Below are 17906 nucleotides of genomic sequence, written 5' to 3'. Positions count from 1 at the left end.
TAATACCCTAAGTAATCCATAACGTCACGGTAGAGTCTACGTTAGCTTTCCCATTTCCTGCACTGTGGTCCTTAGTGAGATAAAAGCGATTTTAAGTGCATTCCTACATCATGTAGATTTAATGGGCCATTGAAATCATGAAGACACAGCAATTGTGGCCACCTTCACGATGCCTGCATACACACATACATACACACACACACACACATACACACATACACACATACCCACACACACACACACCACACACACACACACCACACACACACCACACATACACACACATACACACACCATGCACGCACATATCATGCATGCACACACCACACACACACACACCAAACACACACACACCACACACACACACACACACACACACCACACACACCACGCACGCACACATACACACAACTGATATGAAAGTTAGAAATGAACTAGTTGGGAAGAAAGAGGGCAATGGGAGTAGGAAGGGGATAAGAGAGGCTAACAGGGCTAAAATGGTCAGAACATATTATATACATGTACCAAAAACAGTAAATGAAAAATTCCTAAGTCATGGCACAAAACTGCAAGAAATATGGATAAACGAGGCAACACGATGACTCTGAAAGATTGTAACACCTCCCTCACTGAATATAAATATTACAAAACAGATAAAACACCAGGTGACCACTTCAAAAGTCTGCTAGCAGAAGTAAGCAAAAGTCCTCCAAGAGGATACAAACAAGCAAATGAATTCTGTCTAGGACCTCAGGAGGAGAGCGGGCAACACAGAGACAGGGTCGGCAACATGGCTACAGTCTCAGCACTGTGGATAAAAAAATCAGCAATGTAGAAAAATGATTCAGTATGGAAATCCAGATGCAGAAAGTATACAGAAGTGTAGAGAATAAAAAGCTCATTGAGCTAAATTAAAACAACAACAACAAAATAGTGGAAAACATAATCAACAGACTCGGTGAGGAGAAGAAACGCTATAAGGGATGGAGGGCAAGTTAATGAAACCCTACATTCAAATGTCAATAAAGAACGATAAACAAACAAACCACAATGCCAAGCTCTAAGGAGAGAAGATCAAAAGACTAGTCTGAAAATCCATGGGATATAAGGAAGGCACTGTGTTTTAAAATTAAGGCAATTCAGAATATAGCCAAAATTATAGCAGGGAAAAAAAATCCCCAAATCTAGAGAAAGAACTGTACAGCTGTCTCAGTCACTGTTTAATTGCTTTAAAGAGACGACATGACCAAAGCAACTCTTATAAAATAAAGTCTTTAATTGGGGGCTTGCTTACAGTTTCAGAGGTGTAGTCCATTATTATCATATCAGGGAGCATGGCATCAGCAAGTGTTTTGCTAGAGAAGTAGCTAAGAGTTACATTCTGGTCCATAGGCCGAGAGAGAGACTCTGGGCTTGGCATGGGCTTTTGAAACCTCAAGCCTATCCCCAGTGACACACTTCCAACAAAGCTACAAATCCTAATGCTTTTAATCCTTTTAAACAGTGCCACTCCCCAGTGACTAAGCATTCAATCTTAGGAGCCTATGAGGGGCATTCTGAGTCAAACCTCCACAACACCCAAACACAAAGGCATTTAGAACCTAAAACAGATATAAAAATAGTCTCTCTGTGACATCCTATAATTAAAATACCAAAAATACAAAGGGTGTGTGTGTGTGTGTGTGTGTGTGTGTGTGTGTGTGTGTGTGTTTGAGTGTGTAAAGGAAAATTAAAAATTCATCCTCAAAGGAAAGTACACCAAAATAGCATATCTGTCTTGGCAAGTCCTTCTGTCAACTTGACAGAAGCTAGAGTCACTGGAAAGGAGAGACCCTCAGTCAAGCTCTATAAGATCAGGCTGTAAGCAAGACTTTGGGCATTTTCTTTATTAGTGATTGATGTGTGAAGGCCCAGCTCATTGTGAGTATGGACACCCCTGAGCTGGTAGTCCTGGATTCTATAAGAAAGCAACATGAACAAGCCATGGGAGAGCAAGCCAGTAAGCAGCACCCTCCATGGCTTCTGCATCAGCTCCTGCCTCCAGGTTTCTGCCCTGTTTGATTTCCTGCCCTGACTCCCTTTAGTGACAAACTGTTGTAAATAAACTCTTCCCTCAAGTTGCTTCTGATTATGTGTTTCATCACAGCAATAGAAAGCCTGGCTATGACTTCATCTGGATGGAGTCCCGATGGATTCCTTAATGATCCTTTACTAGGTACAACCTCTTAAAGATTCTACCATCTCCATGCCGCTACACCGATCTTGCAGCTTCTGAACTTCTGGGGCACATGCTCACCTCATGTCCAAACCTGTAGTCATCCTTCTGGATCAAGCTCTACATTAAGTGCTGGAAAGAAGTGACCAACTCTACTAACTTTGTCACCTGCGTCTACACAGCAAACAACCCAAAATTCAGTGACCTCAAAAGCATCTCAGTTTCTGGAGTCGAGAATAATCTAGGACGATCTGGATGCTTCTGGTTTATAAGGGGGACTGCTTTCAGATTCATCGATAGCTGGGAGGATTGGCAGAACTCCCAGAGTACTGCTCATGGCTGTGATTCATCACAGCGAAGCATAAAAGCAAGATCAGCACCTTTACTCTTTGCTGGACAGAGAAGCAAGCACAGGCCTCCTACAGTCTCCTCCACACACCCTGGCACAGTGAATGAGGATGTTATTTTGCTCCTTCCGGTATCCCACTGTGACAAACCAGGAGTGTTCACAACAGACCCCAGCCTGATGGGTAAACGAGGGGGAGGGGCTGTTCTTGTGCATCTTTCGGCTCAAGTTTAGCCTACCCCAGGCTCTCAGTAGGAAGTACCAGGTGTTTAGCATACTTCCTGTTCTAGCACACTGAGTGTCCTCACACCCTCCCATTCCTTTGGAATGATGAATAACCCCACTAAATTCAAACTTCCACTCGCCAACAGAGCCAGTGCTCCAAGCAAGCATTGTTAAGGGCTGAGTCCTCACCTCCAATGACAGCTCTTCCCCACATTGTCACACGGGATCACAGTCGAGCAGTAGGTCTACCCCTCTGTCTTCTGGAGCCTTGACTGGGATTGGAGGGTACCAGTGAAGAGAGCTCACTTGGATGGCTATTGGCTGCAAGTTCCTCGCCATATGGGCTGAATGTCCTTAACAGATGACAGCTGGCTTTTCCTGCAGTGAGTGATCCAAGACAGTAAGAGCATACCCAAAATGGAAGCTGAAGTCTTTAATGAACTAATCTTGGAGTGACACGCCATCACTGCCACCATATGCTACTGCACACAGAACAACCCTAGTAGAGTAGAGTAGATGAGATATTAACCACCTGAAGCCCAGTAGTCAGGAATCACGGGGGACCATTTCAGAGGCTATCCTCTTATTCTGACAACTCACCCCTCCTAAGGGTAATACATACAAGCCCCTCCCACGGTCCCTCAAAGCTTCATCCCATATCAGCTCTAAATCCAGATCCTATCCTCTAGTTTGGGTCTCAATACAGAATGTTCTCCAGCTATAGTCCCTGACTCTTCAATGGTGTTCCCTTGACTTTAAGACATTCACAACTGAAAAGCCAGACTGTCTGTGTGTCCCCAACTCCTAACAATGGTGGTATAAACAAAGGAGAAGCTCTAGAAACACTCACAGAGAAGAATGTGGGATGAACGTAAGAGTAACTGTGGCAGGAAGTCAACCAAACATAGGACGGTCCTTGATCAGGTCTAAGAACGGTTCTCCATGACTCAGTCCCACCTGCTGACTCTTGGTCTTGCTGTCTTTACCAACCTCCATAAAATATAGCAGACTTCCAGAGTCACCTTCCTACTCTCTGATGTCCAGATGCCCAAAGAACACTTGGTTGTGTTCCTGTTGAAGCCCTTGTATTTCCAGCTCACGGTGCTTCTTCAAGTCTAACTGTCTAAACTCTACATCTATGAGTCCTCTCAGTTGGTTGTACAAAGTGGGTACCCACACATCTCTGTGGAGTTGGCCTTTCTGTGTGGGTTTCTACTGAACTTCAGCGGTCTTTACTTCCTGGAAGCCCCTTGTCAGTCTAAAGAGCTATAGGACATACCTCGATCACTTTGGAGGGTCTTTGTCCACAAAAAAGCCCTTGAGCACACAGCTTTGATAGCTAAGATCTTGATATTTTCAGCTATGCTCTGCTTTGGCATTTGTTTTACTAAATAGGACCTCCCTGACTGTTGTCTTCACCCAGAAGCCATTTCTTGGTTATAAGTCAGGTATCATGGGGAGAGATCAGGCATCTTCAAGATGTAAAAGTCTCAGCTCCTATTCTATTCTATTCTGTTCCATTTATTTATTTGCTTACTGATTTATTGATTGGTTGATTTTTATTTTGAACGTGAGACAGAGTCATGGTAAGTTGCTGAGACCAGTTTTGGATTCCTGGGCATCCTAATGCAGCCTCCTCTTGCTGAGATCACAAGCAGGCACCATGGCACCTGGCTCATCCTTAATCGCTCTGCCTTTGGCTACTATCTGGTTTCTTGACATTGTACTGCGGGCACTAGGAAGAACAAAACAATCAGAGTGCACTTTCAACCGGAGCTGCTCCCCTCACTGTATCACCCTGTCCAGGAGGCCCAGTCTTCCCTTTCCACAGACAGTGAGGGATAGAGAGTGTTGCTAATTACTTTCCGCCAGTACATATATGAAGTCTCATGTTTCCAGATTCCTTTGAGCACTCACAGGCAGTTCCCTCAAAATCTAAACTTTGAACTACTGCACTCAAAGCTCCTACCTAGCACACTTGTCGGTCCTCACCCTCTCCCGCTGTTCTAAGTGCTTGGTTCAAAGCTATTTTCACAATTTACATTTCTGTTACACTGTACTCCATTGCTAGTACTAAAGCCTATATCCACTATAGGCTAATATGGAAGAAATTACCCACAAAACTCAGAACTTGCACAGAAAGCTTGCATTTATTGCCTCACAGAGTTGACGAGGATCTGAAGTTGGGAGCCATGTGAGTGGGTGATCGGAGGCTGTGATCGAGCTCCCAACAGATCCTATACCGTTTGGACCTCACAAAGGGAGGTCTGTGACCAGACCTAATCACATGGCTCCTGGCCAACTTCTGTCCTTTTAAATCAGCAGATGATCCTCTCTCAATATTTGTCCTAATTGTCTTCCCAACGTGACAGTTGACTTTTCACAGGGGAAATGAGCCAGAAGAGAGTATTCGAAATGAAGCCCTCCATATTTAATAACCACACCTTGGAAATGATACTCAGCCATTCCTGGAATCTCCTATTCATGAAGGACATGAGAACAAGGAGGTGGGGAAAGAAGAGACTGCCACATTTCCTATGTGGAGGTCTAACAGTAGACGTCGAGCACTTCTTATAAAAAATGTCTTTAGTAAATGGGTGGAGCAATTATCTCCAGCTGACCCTGAAAGAGTCCAGAAGGACACCAGGAAGAGGCTTCATTGAGGGAGCAAGGACTGCTGAGGTTTCTCACTCACACGAAAAGCCCCCACCTCTGGGAGCACTACCACGGGAGCACTACCGCTCCTCTCTCTTTAGGTGTACACATCCTACCTGTCTAGCAATCTTCACAGGCTCAGCACTCTTCTCAGGGGCAAACATGGAATGATTTGATGCAATATCAATATTTCGAGAGGACGCATCACCACTTAATAGACAGATCCGACCCATAATGGCAAATGAGGGATGCTATGCCCAGAAATGTCCTTTCTAAAGGTGGAACTTCACTCAAGGGGAAGAAGCAAAAGCATAAAACAATGAAGAACCGGAAAATGCACAGCTGGGTACCAAAGGCGAGGGGTGACTGACTGCTCTAACTCAGTAAAGCACAGGACACGTAACACTTCCGCTGGAGGTTAATTAGTTAAACAAGAAGGCAGGAAGAAAGACATGCGGAAAGAAATGCTAGCTCAAGGACCCTGCACATGAAACAGACGCAAGGCTAGAGGGGGGAAAAAGGTCAGTCAAGTACACCAGTATGTTAAAAGCCGTTTCCCATCCTTTGTGTAAGAGTAATGCCTGCCATTATAGAAATCTGTGCCATAGAAATGTTTATATGAAAAAAATACAAATGTCCCATGACTCCAAATTCCCGAAATAAACACTGATTATTAGCTGATTAGCTCATAGACTTCGCACTGAGGCTGACACATGAAGGATGGGTCAAGGTAGGGAAAGGGTATGGGTGTAACTTTGGAAATGGGTGCACACTTTTCATGCACAGGACATTAAAATATAAAATTAGGTAAATACAGGTAGGTTGTTTTAGGGACTCTGTTCTATAAGAAAACATTGAGATGGAAAATAAAGTTCATCTGAATTTCTTTTACTCAGAGGAAAAAGATGCTTCCCACTATTACCAGCTTTCTGAGAGTCGCTCTTTTAAAAAGCAAATACCCTGACTTCAAAGTACGCAGGGAGGCGCCAGAGGGGATTTAGTCAAGGCCCTGTCAGCTCCAGGGGGTTTCTGCTGCTCATTCCCACAGCAGCACCCGGTGAACTCACCTCCACACCCTGGCCCATCATTGCCTCACGCTAAACTTGTAGGCATTTACTTTCCTCAGGGCTCAGGATGGAGCTCAGTGATAGAGCACTTGCTTCTCATGGGCAAGGCCCTGGGTTTGAACCCCGGTACTGAAAAAGACATTTACGTCAAAGAAATTCCTGTGCACACTGTCCCACATTCTAGCACTAAAGCCATATCGGTGTACACTCGCCCCAAGAGAATAAAAACTTCTCCACCTCCATCACCTCTCACTTTGTCTCACCTTTGCAGAGTCTTATTTCTTATTCCTCCATCCTGTTATTGCGATGGATTTTCAATATTTAAAGACACCTTTCTTCATTATGCATCTTGGTCCCATGCAGCTTTTTAAGAGGTGCTCACTGCTTCCATGTTTATCTGTGTACGTGCCCCACCCACCCACCTCTCAGATCCGTTCAGATTCCCAGTGGCAAAGACTTAGCAGAACACATATTAGAGCTCACAGAGCTTGTAAATGGTTGAGGCAGGTTCAAATGTTCCTGAATCTCGAGTCAGACATTTCCTGTGTTCTGAGGAATGCCTGCCTCTAATTTGGTAAGGTGTACAACTCCTGTACAGTTAATGCTGACTGTTCAGACACTAAAGTAAAAATGGTGGTCCTGCGATATCAGAGACTTCTCACTGGAGAAGTTTGCCCAATCTGAGTAGTCAGAGTCTCAGGCACAGAAAGTTTGATTTATTTTATTGTTGCTGTTATTTGTTCTTGGGAAAATCTCTACCATGTATGTGTCTCTGTGTGTGTGTGTGTGTGTGTGTGTGTGTGTGTGTGTGTGTGTGTGAGGGGCGGGGTGGAAGGAGAGAAGGTCTCACTGTTTAGCTCATACTGGTCTCTAACTCACTATGCAGCCTAGGCTGGCCTACAACTTGCAATGTTCCTGTATTGGCTAAATTATTGGGTTACAGGTATGCACCACTATGTCCTGCTAGGCATGGTTTTGTTTTGTTTGTTTGTTTGTTTGTTTGTTTTTGAGACTGCAAAGGTGACTCCAGTGGGCAGCAGAGCTTAAGGAAATAACAAATGTGTTTAAATCCCCAGCTCTGAACCCTGCTGACTCAGCCTACAGCTGTCAATGTCTCTGGCCCTTTGTATACCACTCCTGGGCATACACCCAAAAGATGCTCCAACATGTAATAAGGACACATGCTCCACTATGTTCATAGCAGCCTTATTTATAATAGCCAGAAACTGGAAACAACCCAGATGTCCCTCAACAGAAGAATGGATACAGAAAATGTGGTACATTACACAATGGAATATTACTCAGCTATTAAAAATAATAACATCATAAAATCTGCAGGCAAATGGATGGATCTAGAAAATATCATCCTGAGTGAGGTAACTCAGTCACAAAGACACATGGTATGCACTCACCGAGAAGTGGATATAGGCAAAGAGCTCGAGATACCCACAATACAACTTAGGGACCACGTGAAACTAAAGAGGAAGGAAGACCAAAGAGTGGATGCCTCAGTCCTACTTAGAAGGGGAACAAAATAATCAAGGGAAGTAGAGGGTGGGAGGGACTTAGGAGGAATAGAGGATGGGGAGGGGAAAGAGGGCAGAATCAGGTATGGGAGGAGGTGGGGGAGATGTACAGAGGGTCAGGAATTGAACAGAGGTTGTAGCAATGGGAACGGGGAACTGGGGGTAGAAACCAGCAAGTCCCAGACACCAGGAAAGCAAGAGCCTTCTAGGACCCCATGGGTATGACATTAGCTGAAATATCCCACAAAGGGGAGGGAGAACCTGTTGAGACCATATCCAGAGGTTAGGCATGGCCCCCAGTTGAGGGATGGGGCCATTCACCCATCTCCAAAATTTTAACCAAGAACTGCTCCTGTCTAAAGCAAATCCAGGGACAAAGAATGGAGCAGAGACTAAAGGAAAGGCCATCCAGAGACTGCCCTACTTGGGGATCCATCCCACATACAGACACCAAACCCAGGCACTATTGTTGATGCCAAGAAGTGCTTGCTGACAGGAGCCTGATACAGCTGTCTCCTGAGAGGCTCTGCCAGATCCTGACCAATACAGACACGGATGTTCAAAGCTAACCTTTAGATTGATTACAGGGACCCCAAAGGAGAAGTTAGGGGAAGGACTGAAGGAGCTGAAGAGACCTTATCTAGAATCGATGGGAGGGAAGGCCCTTGGTCCTAAGAAGGCTTGATGCCCCATGGTAGGGGAATGCTAGGGTAGTGAGGTGGGAGTGGCTGGGTGGTTGGGGGAGCACCCTCACAGAAGGAAGGTAAGAGGGGATGGGAGAGGGGGTTTGCAGAGGGGAAACTGGGAAAGGGGATAACATTTGAAATGTAAATAAATAAAATATCCAATATTAAAAAAAAAAAAGACCTAACGTAACCAAGTACCTGTCCCTTCCTGGGGACAGCCTACTACATCCTACAACTGGATGATACGGAAGCAGAGAGATACACCTCTATTGTAGCATGCTTCAGACCACTCTCTTCTGTTAGAATGCTGTGGGCTGGGTAATTCATAAACAGTAGAAGTTAATTTTGCTCACAGTTCTGAAGGCCAGCAATGCCAAAAGCACAGTGCCAACTCCTGGAGAGGGCCTTTGTGTTACACTGACCATGGTAGAAGGTCATGCAAGCATGTCAGTCAGAGAGAGTGGGTGGGGCTCAAACCATGCTTCTACCGGGAATTTATTCCTGCCAGAAGTAGCCCACTCCCAAGACAGCAGCATTCATTCATCAAGCAGCATTCATTCATACCATAAAGGTGCCACATCTTTTTTTTTTCTTTTTTCTTTTTTCTTTTTTTCGGAGCTGGGGACCGAACCCAGAGCCTTGGGCTTGCTAGGCAAGCACTCTACCACTGAGCTAAATCCCCAATCCCAAGGTGCTACATCTTAAACCCATCACATGGATACTACATTGAATGGGGACATTCAAACCATAGCCCCCCCAAGTCAAAAACCCAATTCCACTGAGAAGAATGGGGCTTTTTGACCAGCACATCTGCTTTCTTACAACTAGCTCTCTTCCACCCTATTCCCACAGCATTGTGAACAAGGCCCCAGTGATGTCCTGCAGGCAGATTCCTCAGAGAATCCAATGTGTATCACATACTGCTGTGGCTTGAATGAGTAATGCCCCACACACACACCCAATAAGCTCATGTATTTGATTGATTGATCCCTGGTTTCTGGTGCTGACTGGGTAGGCTATGGAGTCTTTAGGAACAGCCTTACTGCAGGACGTATGCCACTGGGGATGGACTTTGCTTCCTGTGAGTTGATGAAATGTGACCAGCCAGCTTCCCACTGTTGCTACCACATTCATGCTGTCCCTGCCATTTGGGACTCTAACTCCCAGTAATTGTAACTGTAAACCAAAACAAACTCGTTCTTCCAGAATTTGCTCTTATTCTCGTATTTTATCTCAGCAGCAAAAACATAACTAAGATGTGTAATATGTGGGCTTCCCCTAAAAAAAGCAAACTTCTAAAGCAAGAAAGTGTAGGTGACGGAAAATGTCCATTAGGTGTGGTAGACAAGCATTCAAGAGGCTGAGGCAGGAGAATCATTGTGAGTTCATGGCTAAGTTGGACTTTATAGTGAGTCCCTGTCTCAAAAGAAGAACTAGGAAAGGAAATGGAAGGGACGGAAAAGGTAAAAAGTAAATAAAAAATCCTTAAAGGTTTAACACAATCTGAAAATTACAATCAAAGGCCATTCCAGGTCTTATGGGAGAGTTATTATTAATAGGTACAGAGCTTTCATTTGTGGGGAAGAGTTTTGAAAACAGTGGTGATGGTTGAAAAAATATTTGGTTTCCTCGTCTTACCCAGGACTTATGCAGAACTTGACTGTTGCTGTAAAATTATAAAAAATAAAGTTGTCTTTTACCCCACACGAGGTCTGGCACCGCAGTGCCCCAAGATATCCTCATCTCAGTCAACAAAGCCTCTCACCCACTTGGCTCTATCCCATATCACACTACTGATGGCTTCTCTCTGAGCCTGGCAACAACCTCTCTACCCATCTAGTTCCCAAGGCAGGGCCACCATGCCAGACATACACATCTCAATTCCGTGGCAGCCCAGTGTCTCCAGCCACCACAAACTCTCTTAAATTCAATTAAATCGTCACAGGAAAGAACACACAACACAATAACCTGTGATCCAATTGGTAAGATATAATTGCCCACCTAGACACACAAAGCCCTGTACACACCCATCCCTTAGGAGCATTCATAACCACCTGTGAATGTGCAGAGTGGATCTTAACATCCACCTCCATGTTCTCTCCACTGCTTCTCCTGCCTCACTCCTGTCTCCTCCTCTCTCTAAAACGTTTCTCCTGCCCATCCTTCCTTCTCGTCCAATGCAGGCCTCATTCTATCTTCACCTGTATGACACCCTACACTCGATCACCAATGTGATGGTCCTAAGATATAGAATCTTAAAGGCACTAAAACTAATACCACTTTTCAGGGAGTGGTTACTTCTGGTGACCATCAACACACGTGTGGCTTGGGTCCCACCCCTCTGACTCACTTGCTGGCAGGCTCCTACCGTGTCCAGCATGTCATGAAGGCCTTGCCTGATGGCATCTTGCTGGCTTTCAGAGCTGTGAACAAAATGAATTTTTGTTTATAAATTACCTGGCCCATGGTATTCTAATAAGGGAGACTGGGCTAAACTAATTAATGCCCAAAATTGATGCCAAGTATACCATATGCTAAAAATGTTTAATGGCCCTCTAGCTGCCACTCTGTGTCCCACGTGTGTGCTTGATTTCAGCTGGTCTGACAGAGACGCCCTTAGTGTGAACCCTAGTTTCATGTAGGGCCCCATTTCTTCTCCCACAAGATGAAAGAAACTATCATGAACTAGGAAAATCTCACCAAACTGCGGGCATGAGTGTACATGGTGGGAAAAGGAGGAACTGTTTGTGGTTCGTGGACCGGCCACAGCAGACAATAGAACCTTCAGTTCTCCTTTAAAAAGTCAGGGGGTGACAATATCTCTGGTTCTGAAGAGGGGATATGTTTGCAAAGCAAGGAACCATGCTCCAGGTTAACAACCCTGAAGTTAAGACATCAGCAGCTGACACAGGCCCACAGCAGCTGACAGGAATGCCTCCCAGAACCCTAACCCGGCCAGGCGCCGACAGTCTGACGACAGGAAGCCCTGCCTAATCAATCAATCACTGGATGGAAAAGGACCACTTGCCACTGGAGAGGAGGATGGTGATGATGATGATGACCACAATGACGATGATGATGATGATGACGACATTCTAAATCTTGTGGAAAATGGTGATAAGGCTTCAAAGAAGTAGGCACTAGATGGAGGAAACTTCCAAAGGAGATGGAACTTGCAGAAGTTACGGGGTTTGCTATTTCATAGCATGGCCGCTTCCTAAAATGCTTTTGTGAATGGATCTGATAATATCTAGATCTCTAATATTTAAGCCCAGCCCCTCCCCACACGCACACTCTTTGCAATTGTCGTTTGTGACAAACGAAGCTGAAGAAGCCTGGGAATAGGGTCTGAGGAAAGGTTAATAAACTTCTCTGCCTAGTAAAAGAAAATGTCTAATGATTACGATATATCAAAAACATTATTATATTACACCGAAAGTGTTGAATTGCACCCTTTGCATGAGTATCCTAGCGAATTATGTCTCAATAACACTGCTTTTAAAATCCCCTCACTGAGGTAAAACGATGGTGGGTACAGCTCAGCGCAGGCAGTGTGAAGCCACAGAGTGATAATATTTAATTCATCTTTCAGGGGTTCCCCCTTCACGAATCTTCTCATTGCTCAAAATACAGGAGTAAGAGTGCTTATTGATTGGCACTCTGTGTGTCTCCACTCGGCAGGAAGTCAGGGGTTATGTACTGAGTGGTCCAGGGGAAACAAACAAGCCATTTCTCGGGCCAGCTCCCGGGGTTAAGAATATTTAAAAACTATTTGAGGGCTGAGCTCTTGGCAGAGTCACTAAGTTCTGCTCTGCAGCAGGACAACCGTTCGATCTCACTGAAGTGCAGGCTGGCACACACAGGAAGCACCACAAAATGGATAGCAGGCTGATCTCTAAACCGTGGCAAACAAGTTTGGGTCTAAAACTAAACACTGCCCTCCATCAGTGTCCACCAAGGAATAGGTGTATCCGGAATCCCACTGACAGCAAAATCTTCAAATGTTTGGTCCCTTGGGGAAAGTGGCATAGAATTTGCATATGATCTGAACATATCGTCTCATATACATTGTATCACCTCTAGATAACCTAATACAATATAAGGCAATGTCATCTGTACTGCTATACCATTTGAAGATTGATAACAAGGTCTGGGTCCGTTCAATACAGATGTGTGTTTTCTTTAATCGTTCCCATCTGAGGCTGGCTAAACAGAGTTGTAAGACCTGTGGGCATACAGACCTGGCATTTGTACCGAAGGCAACAATGTCTAAATAATGCACAAAACTCAGAGCAACGGGCCTCAAGCAGGGCTGGCTGTCAGGGGCTTTCCTTTGCCTGGTACTCCATACTCAGCAATGATTGTCCCTGGAAGCCTGGACTCCCACTCCTGGAAAATCTGGCAAGCTTCTTGCCTAACCATAATACCTTCCCCTAATAAAAGACCTCCGTTTGCTAAAGGCCAAACCTCTGCCGAGGGCAACTGTCATTTGAAGTCTGCGGTTTCTGCTCCGGGGCCCTGGACAATCAATGCCCTTCCAGAGCCCAAGATGATACTGTAACATTGCTTGGACATTGAAGCGCTTAAGAAGGAGAGCGGACGCTGAAGTCCAAATGCCAGCCAAAGGCATGGGGCACAACTAATTTGAAGCTAAAATCCATGACCTTTGTACCACCAGGATCAAGTCACATGGGCTAATTCACAAACCACTCTGAGCCCTAGCTCCTTCACCTATGATAGACTCAATGATGGTACTTGGCCTGCATGGCTCATGAGTTCTTGTAAAGTCAAATGAGATGAGTGTGTATCACAATACTTCAGAACTGAATCTGTGACCAATTAAAGAACAATGTAATACTTCCAATCTCCACAGCGTTCCAGAGAAGGCTGGTTTAGGCTGGGCGGGTAGGTAGACTGTAACTGTTCCAGTGGAAGAGGAAGGGGAGAAGTACACCAGGGGAAATATGAATTCAAGCCGCCACTTCTTGGGTCTACTCTCCACTTAAGACCAAACAATGATGTCGTAGACACCACAAGTTGAGGAAGGAAGGAGGGGGAACCTGGCTTTTGTTTTAACTGGTGAAACCATCTCCAGTTGACATTCTATAATTGTCTTTATTGGGTTTGCTGTTGTTCGTGTGTGTGTGTGTGTGTGTGTGTGTGTGTGTGTGTGTGTGTGTGTGTGTGTGTGTTTATTTAACACTTTTGAAAGCAAAATATTCAGTGGGTTGAAGGGGGATGGGGGGACATTTGTTTAAGTATGGCCCAGGAGATAACATTTTCATAGCACTGTACAGCAAGCCCCTAATGAATCTCTGAAGGAACCTGTGAGGTTAGGACGGTTACCATTGCAATAATCTCGCCTCCCACAAATGGGCCACCTCAGGCACTTAGCCTTTTTTTCTCCTCTGAATGAGAACTGAATGGGGACACCGGGCAGGGCCAAAGACAGAGTCAAGTCAAATGCAAATGACCACCCCACCCCACAGAAATAGATCTAAGAATCCACTCAGTGCTTTTATGTGGAGATGAAAGCTTTGGGGCAAAAGCAGATGAGAGTCTCAGTCCAGGATACCCGTGGGATTTCCACACCAGAAAATGAGTCACAGACAGCAAAGACAAGCCCCTCTTCTCTCTTCTTTTAATATTGACTACACAGGAGCCCACACTCGAAACAGCTCTTGGGTATCTATCCCCCACAGTAATTATGTAATCACCAAGGCCTGGCCTCTGTGGTTGGGGGCAGAAAGGGAGGGTGTCAGAGAGTCAACCAAGGAACAAAAGTATTTTTTTAATTACATCTTCACTGAATATATAAAAACTTTTCATTGTATTTACATTGTGCTGGGTATTATAAAGTATCTGGATTTAGGTACACAGGGGATCTTCCAGGAGTATTTGCAATGCTCTGCCATTTCATGTAAGGGATTGGTGTACTCATGGGAGTCCTGAGGCCAGTCTTCAGATGGTGGTCCCGGCTCTGGCATGTGTGTGTGTGTGTGTGTGTGTGTGTGTGTGTGTGTGTGTGTGTGTGTGTGTGTGTGTGTGTGACCTGCATGCCCTTAACTCTGCCTTTACTTGGAGGCACCTCCTCCCTTGGTTCCTCCAACGCAGCAGCCCAGCCCAGCACTCTGCCCACCTCTGTTGCCCTCTCTTGTCCCTTGGTGGATCTGAGCTCACATGGCTTTCTGACCATTCTTCTACATGTCTCCAGGTCCTGAGAACGGGTGAAGCACGGGTCTCATGCTCTGATTCCTTTAGATTGTCCATCATGAAATGATTCTGCAGTAAGTTCCCAAATGAATTCTTGACGGCTGTGTGGTCTCTGGCAAAACATCCCCATACGACCAAATCAGATAGGTTTTCTTGAAGTAATGTGTGCGCTGCAATCCTCCTCAGATAGGCTCGGCGCATCCCCCAATTTAAGTCCAGATCTTAATCCTCAGCCTCTAACCCTCTTCATAATCCATCCTTATCTCTGCTGACACCCAAGGTCACTATGCTCAGCTGAGTTTATAGTCCTGGATGTTCTAAACTTGCCTTGAGTTTCTCTCTTCACCTAAAAGGCTCTTTTCTGCCTCCTGACCCCTCTCCTGCTAAAATTACATCTTTTTTCAAGAGTTAGCTCAAACTACTTCCACAAGGAAACTTAGTCTGATTCTTGTCAAAAAAAAAAAAAAAAAAAAAAAAAAAAAAAGATGCCAGCATTGGGGGTTAATATAGGGATTTAAGCAATGAAAGGGGCTTGCTGCTCTTCTAGAGGACCTGAGTTCAGTTCCCAGAACTCAAGTCAGGCATATTCATAACCACCTGTTGCTCTAGCTTCAAAGGATCTGATGTTTCCTTTTGCCTTCCATAGGCACCTGCACATATGTGGTGCTTACTTGCATACTCGTATATAAATAAAAATTTAAAATATATGCCTGTCCTCTTGCTGGGCACTGTGACTCCCATCTATAATCTCAGCACTTGGGAATCGCAGGCAAGAGAATTGGCACAAGTTTGAGGCCAGCCTGAAATACAAAATAAGACCTTGTCAAAAAAAAAAAAAAGGCATAAAACAAGCAAATGAAAGGCTAGGCTCAAAAGCATCTTGCACATTCTTGGAGCTTTTGCCATGGTCTGGGACCACAAGGCACTTGTTTTATCACCTCTTTTCTATCACTCACTCTGAAACAGGGGAAGCCAAGTACCATGGTTTGCTGAGAAAAGTATGAGTTTTGAAACCAAAGTAATCAGGCTGTGTTTTTACTGCGCCGACCAAATAACCAAACCTCCTGGTTTTACTTCCCTCATATGCTAAAAGGATTCTATGGAAACTCTTTCTAACTAACCACTTACTTCAGCCAACTGTGGTCCACAAGCCAAATGAGGCCCGCCACCCAATTTTAAAATAAAACTTTATTGAAAGACCACTGTGCTCTTTCGTTTAGGTACTGCTCCCTCCCAGATGGTCCTTTTTATCTTCTTTTTATGTTTTTTATGTTCTCTTGGATTCCCTTCTTCTGCAACCCCCACCTTCCTCCTGACGGCTCCTCCGCCTGCAGCTCTTAGCTTAGCCATCATCCTAACTCATCAATACAAATAGGAGAGCCTGAGTTTGAGTCTCAGAACCGACCTGCATTTAAAAAGCCAGGTGTGGTAGCACTTACTTCTAATTAATCCCAGCACAGGGGATGTAGAGACAGGGGTATCCCAGGGGCCCTTGGCCAGCCAGCCTACTCTACTTGGCTGAGTTCCAGGCTGGTGCTGTTTTTAAAGTAAAGTGGATGGTGTCTAAGGAAGAAGACCCAAGGTTGACCTCTGGCCTCCATACATACACATGCGTGCACACACGCAAGCACATACACACACACACACACACACACACACACACACACTCACAATTTAAAGATACTCACAATCCTTCTCTTACAACGCTCAGTCTTAGAAGAATATCACATCAATAAAATCCAAATATGATCTCCCAGTAACCCACGGGCCCAAACGCAAGCTGAGTGAAGAGATCCCACTCCCAGAATCCCATAGACAACACCTGCAACCCACCAACTCCAGGCCCTGTTGGCCACAGGACTCTTTGTCCCTCTCCCAGTGACAAAGCTACCCACTCCCTGAAGGCAGGCTAGAGCCTTACCTCACCTTTTATTTATTGCTGAGGCCTCCGGATGGCTCTGGCACACAGATGTGCTTAATAAATCCCCATGGAAAATGAAAATCTGTCAGCAAATATGAGCTGAACGAGTCAGCACTGCTCAGGGGTGACCTTGGAGGGGAATCAGCAGGGAGGAAATGGTTTCTAGGGACCGGGTCCTTGACATTTTCCTGCCTGGTCTCTCCCAGCACCCCGATCACAGGTAACACGCCCTTAGTGGGCCCCACCTTGCTTCCTGGATTTCAGGTTAAGCATCTTTCCCCAGCAGTCCTTCTTGCCTGCAGGATACATGCCTGTGTGTTCAACAATACAGCTAATTAGAGAGACCCCTGGTGACTCTGCTGGGCCCCAGGAGGCCAGTCACCAAGTTGAGTGCTTGGTCACTGGAACCTAAACAACAGGGAAAGCAGGTAGCATCGGGGACTTTCAGGCAGGAGAGGCCCAGGAGCTTAGCCAAGATTCATCCCAGGAGCCTTCCTGCAAATTCCCCACTAGGCCAGCCCTGCATCTGTGTGTGTAAACTAGTGCTTCATCTCTTAATGGGTGCGATGCTCCAAGGGGGGTGGGAGGAGCAAGGAAAACGAAGCAGAGAGGTTTTTATGAAATATATACAGCACTCTGGATAAACGGTGACAAGGTTTTCCTGAATACAGAACTAGACGAGTGGGCATTTATGGGGTGCCTGCTTAGCATCGGGATCTAATCGCCTGACATGCATGAAATCACTCTCTCTGCTCGCCTTGGAGGTGAGCACCACCATTATCTCCATTTATAGGTTAGGAACCAGAGATTCAGGGAGACTGAGGATCCTGCCTGTGGCTGGGCCCCAGCCAGTAAGTTTACTGCAGTATGTAAGCCCAGCCTGGCAGTCTATCTTAGCCCATGACAGGAAGCTCACCTCTTAGATCCTCCAAGGGAAGGCTAGCATCCCCTTCTACCCTGCCAGAGTTCCAGGCTCCTTCCTCCACAAGCCTGATCACATGACACCAAAGAGCGCCAAGGCCCCTTGCCTGTGTAGGGGCAGCCCTTCCGGT

The 17906-nt window shown here is 45.4% G+C and overlaps 1 protein-coding gene across 10 annotated transcripts in view; it reads right to left on the bottom strand.

Moving 5' to 3' along the window:
- Rgs6 (regulator of G protein signaling 6) overlaps nucleotides 1-17906 on the bottom strand; it is a 509526-nt gene that overhangs the window by 441649 nt on the left and 49971 nt on the right. The window contains exon 1 of one of the 10 annotated variants that reach the window (XM_032908080.1): nucleotides 2976-4326. The exons of the other annotated variants lie outside the window; for them this stretch is intronic. The gene's annotated coding sequence lies outside the window, so the exon portion shown is untranslated. Of the gene's footprint in view, nucleotides 1-2975; nucleotides 4327-17906 lie in introns of those variants that run through there. 10 annotated transcript variants of the gene reach the window in all.

Source organism: Rattus rattus, chromosome 7 (assembly GCF_011064425.1).
Source record: "Rattus rattus isolate New Zealand chromosome 7, Rrattus_CSIRO_v1, whole genome shotgun sequence".
NCBI lineage: Eukaryota > Metazoa > Chordata > Mammalia > Rodentia > Muridae > Rattus > Rattus rattus.
This window is presented reverse-complemented; position numbering and strand designations above follow the sequence as displayed.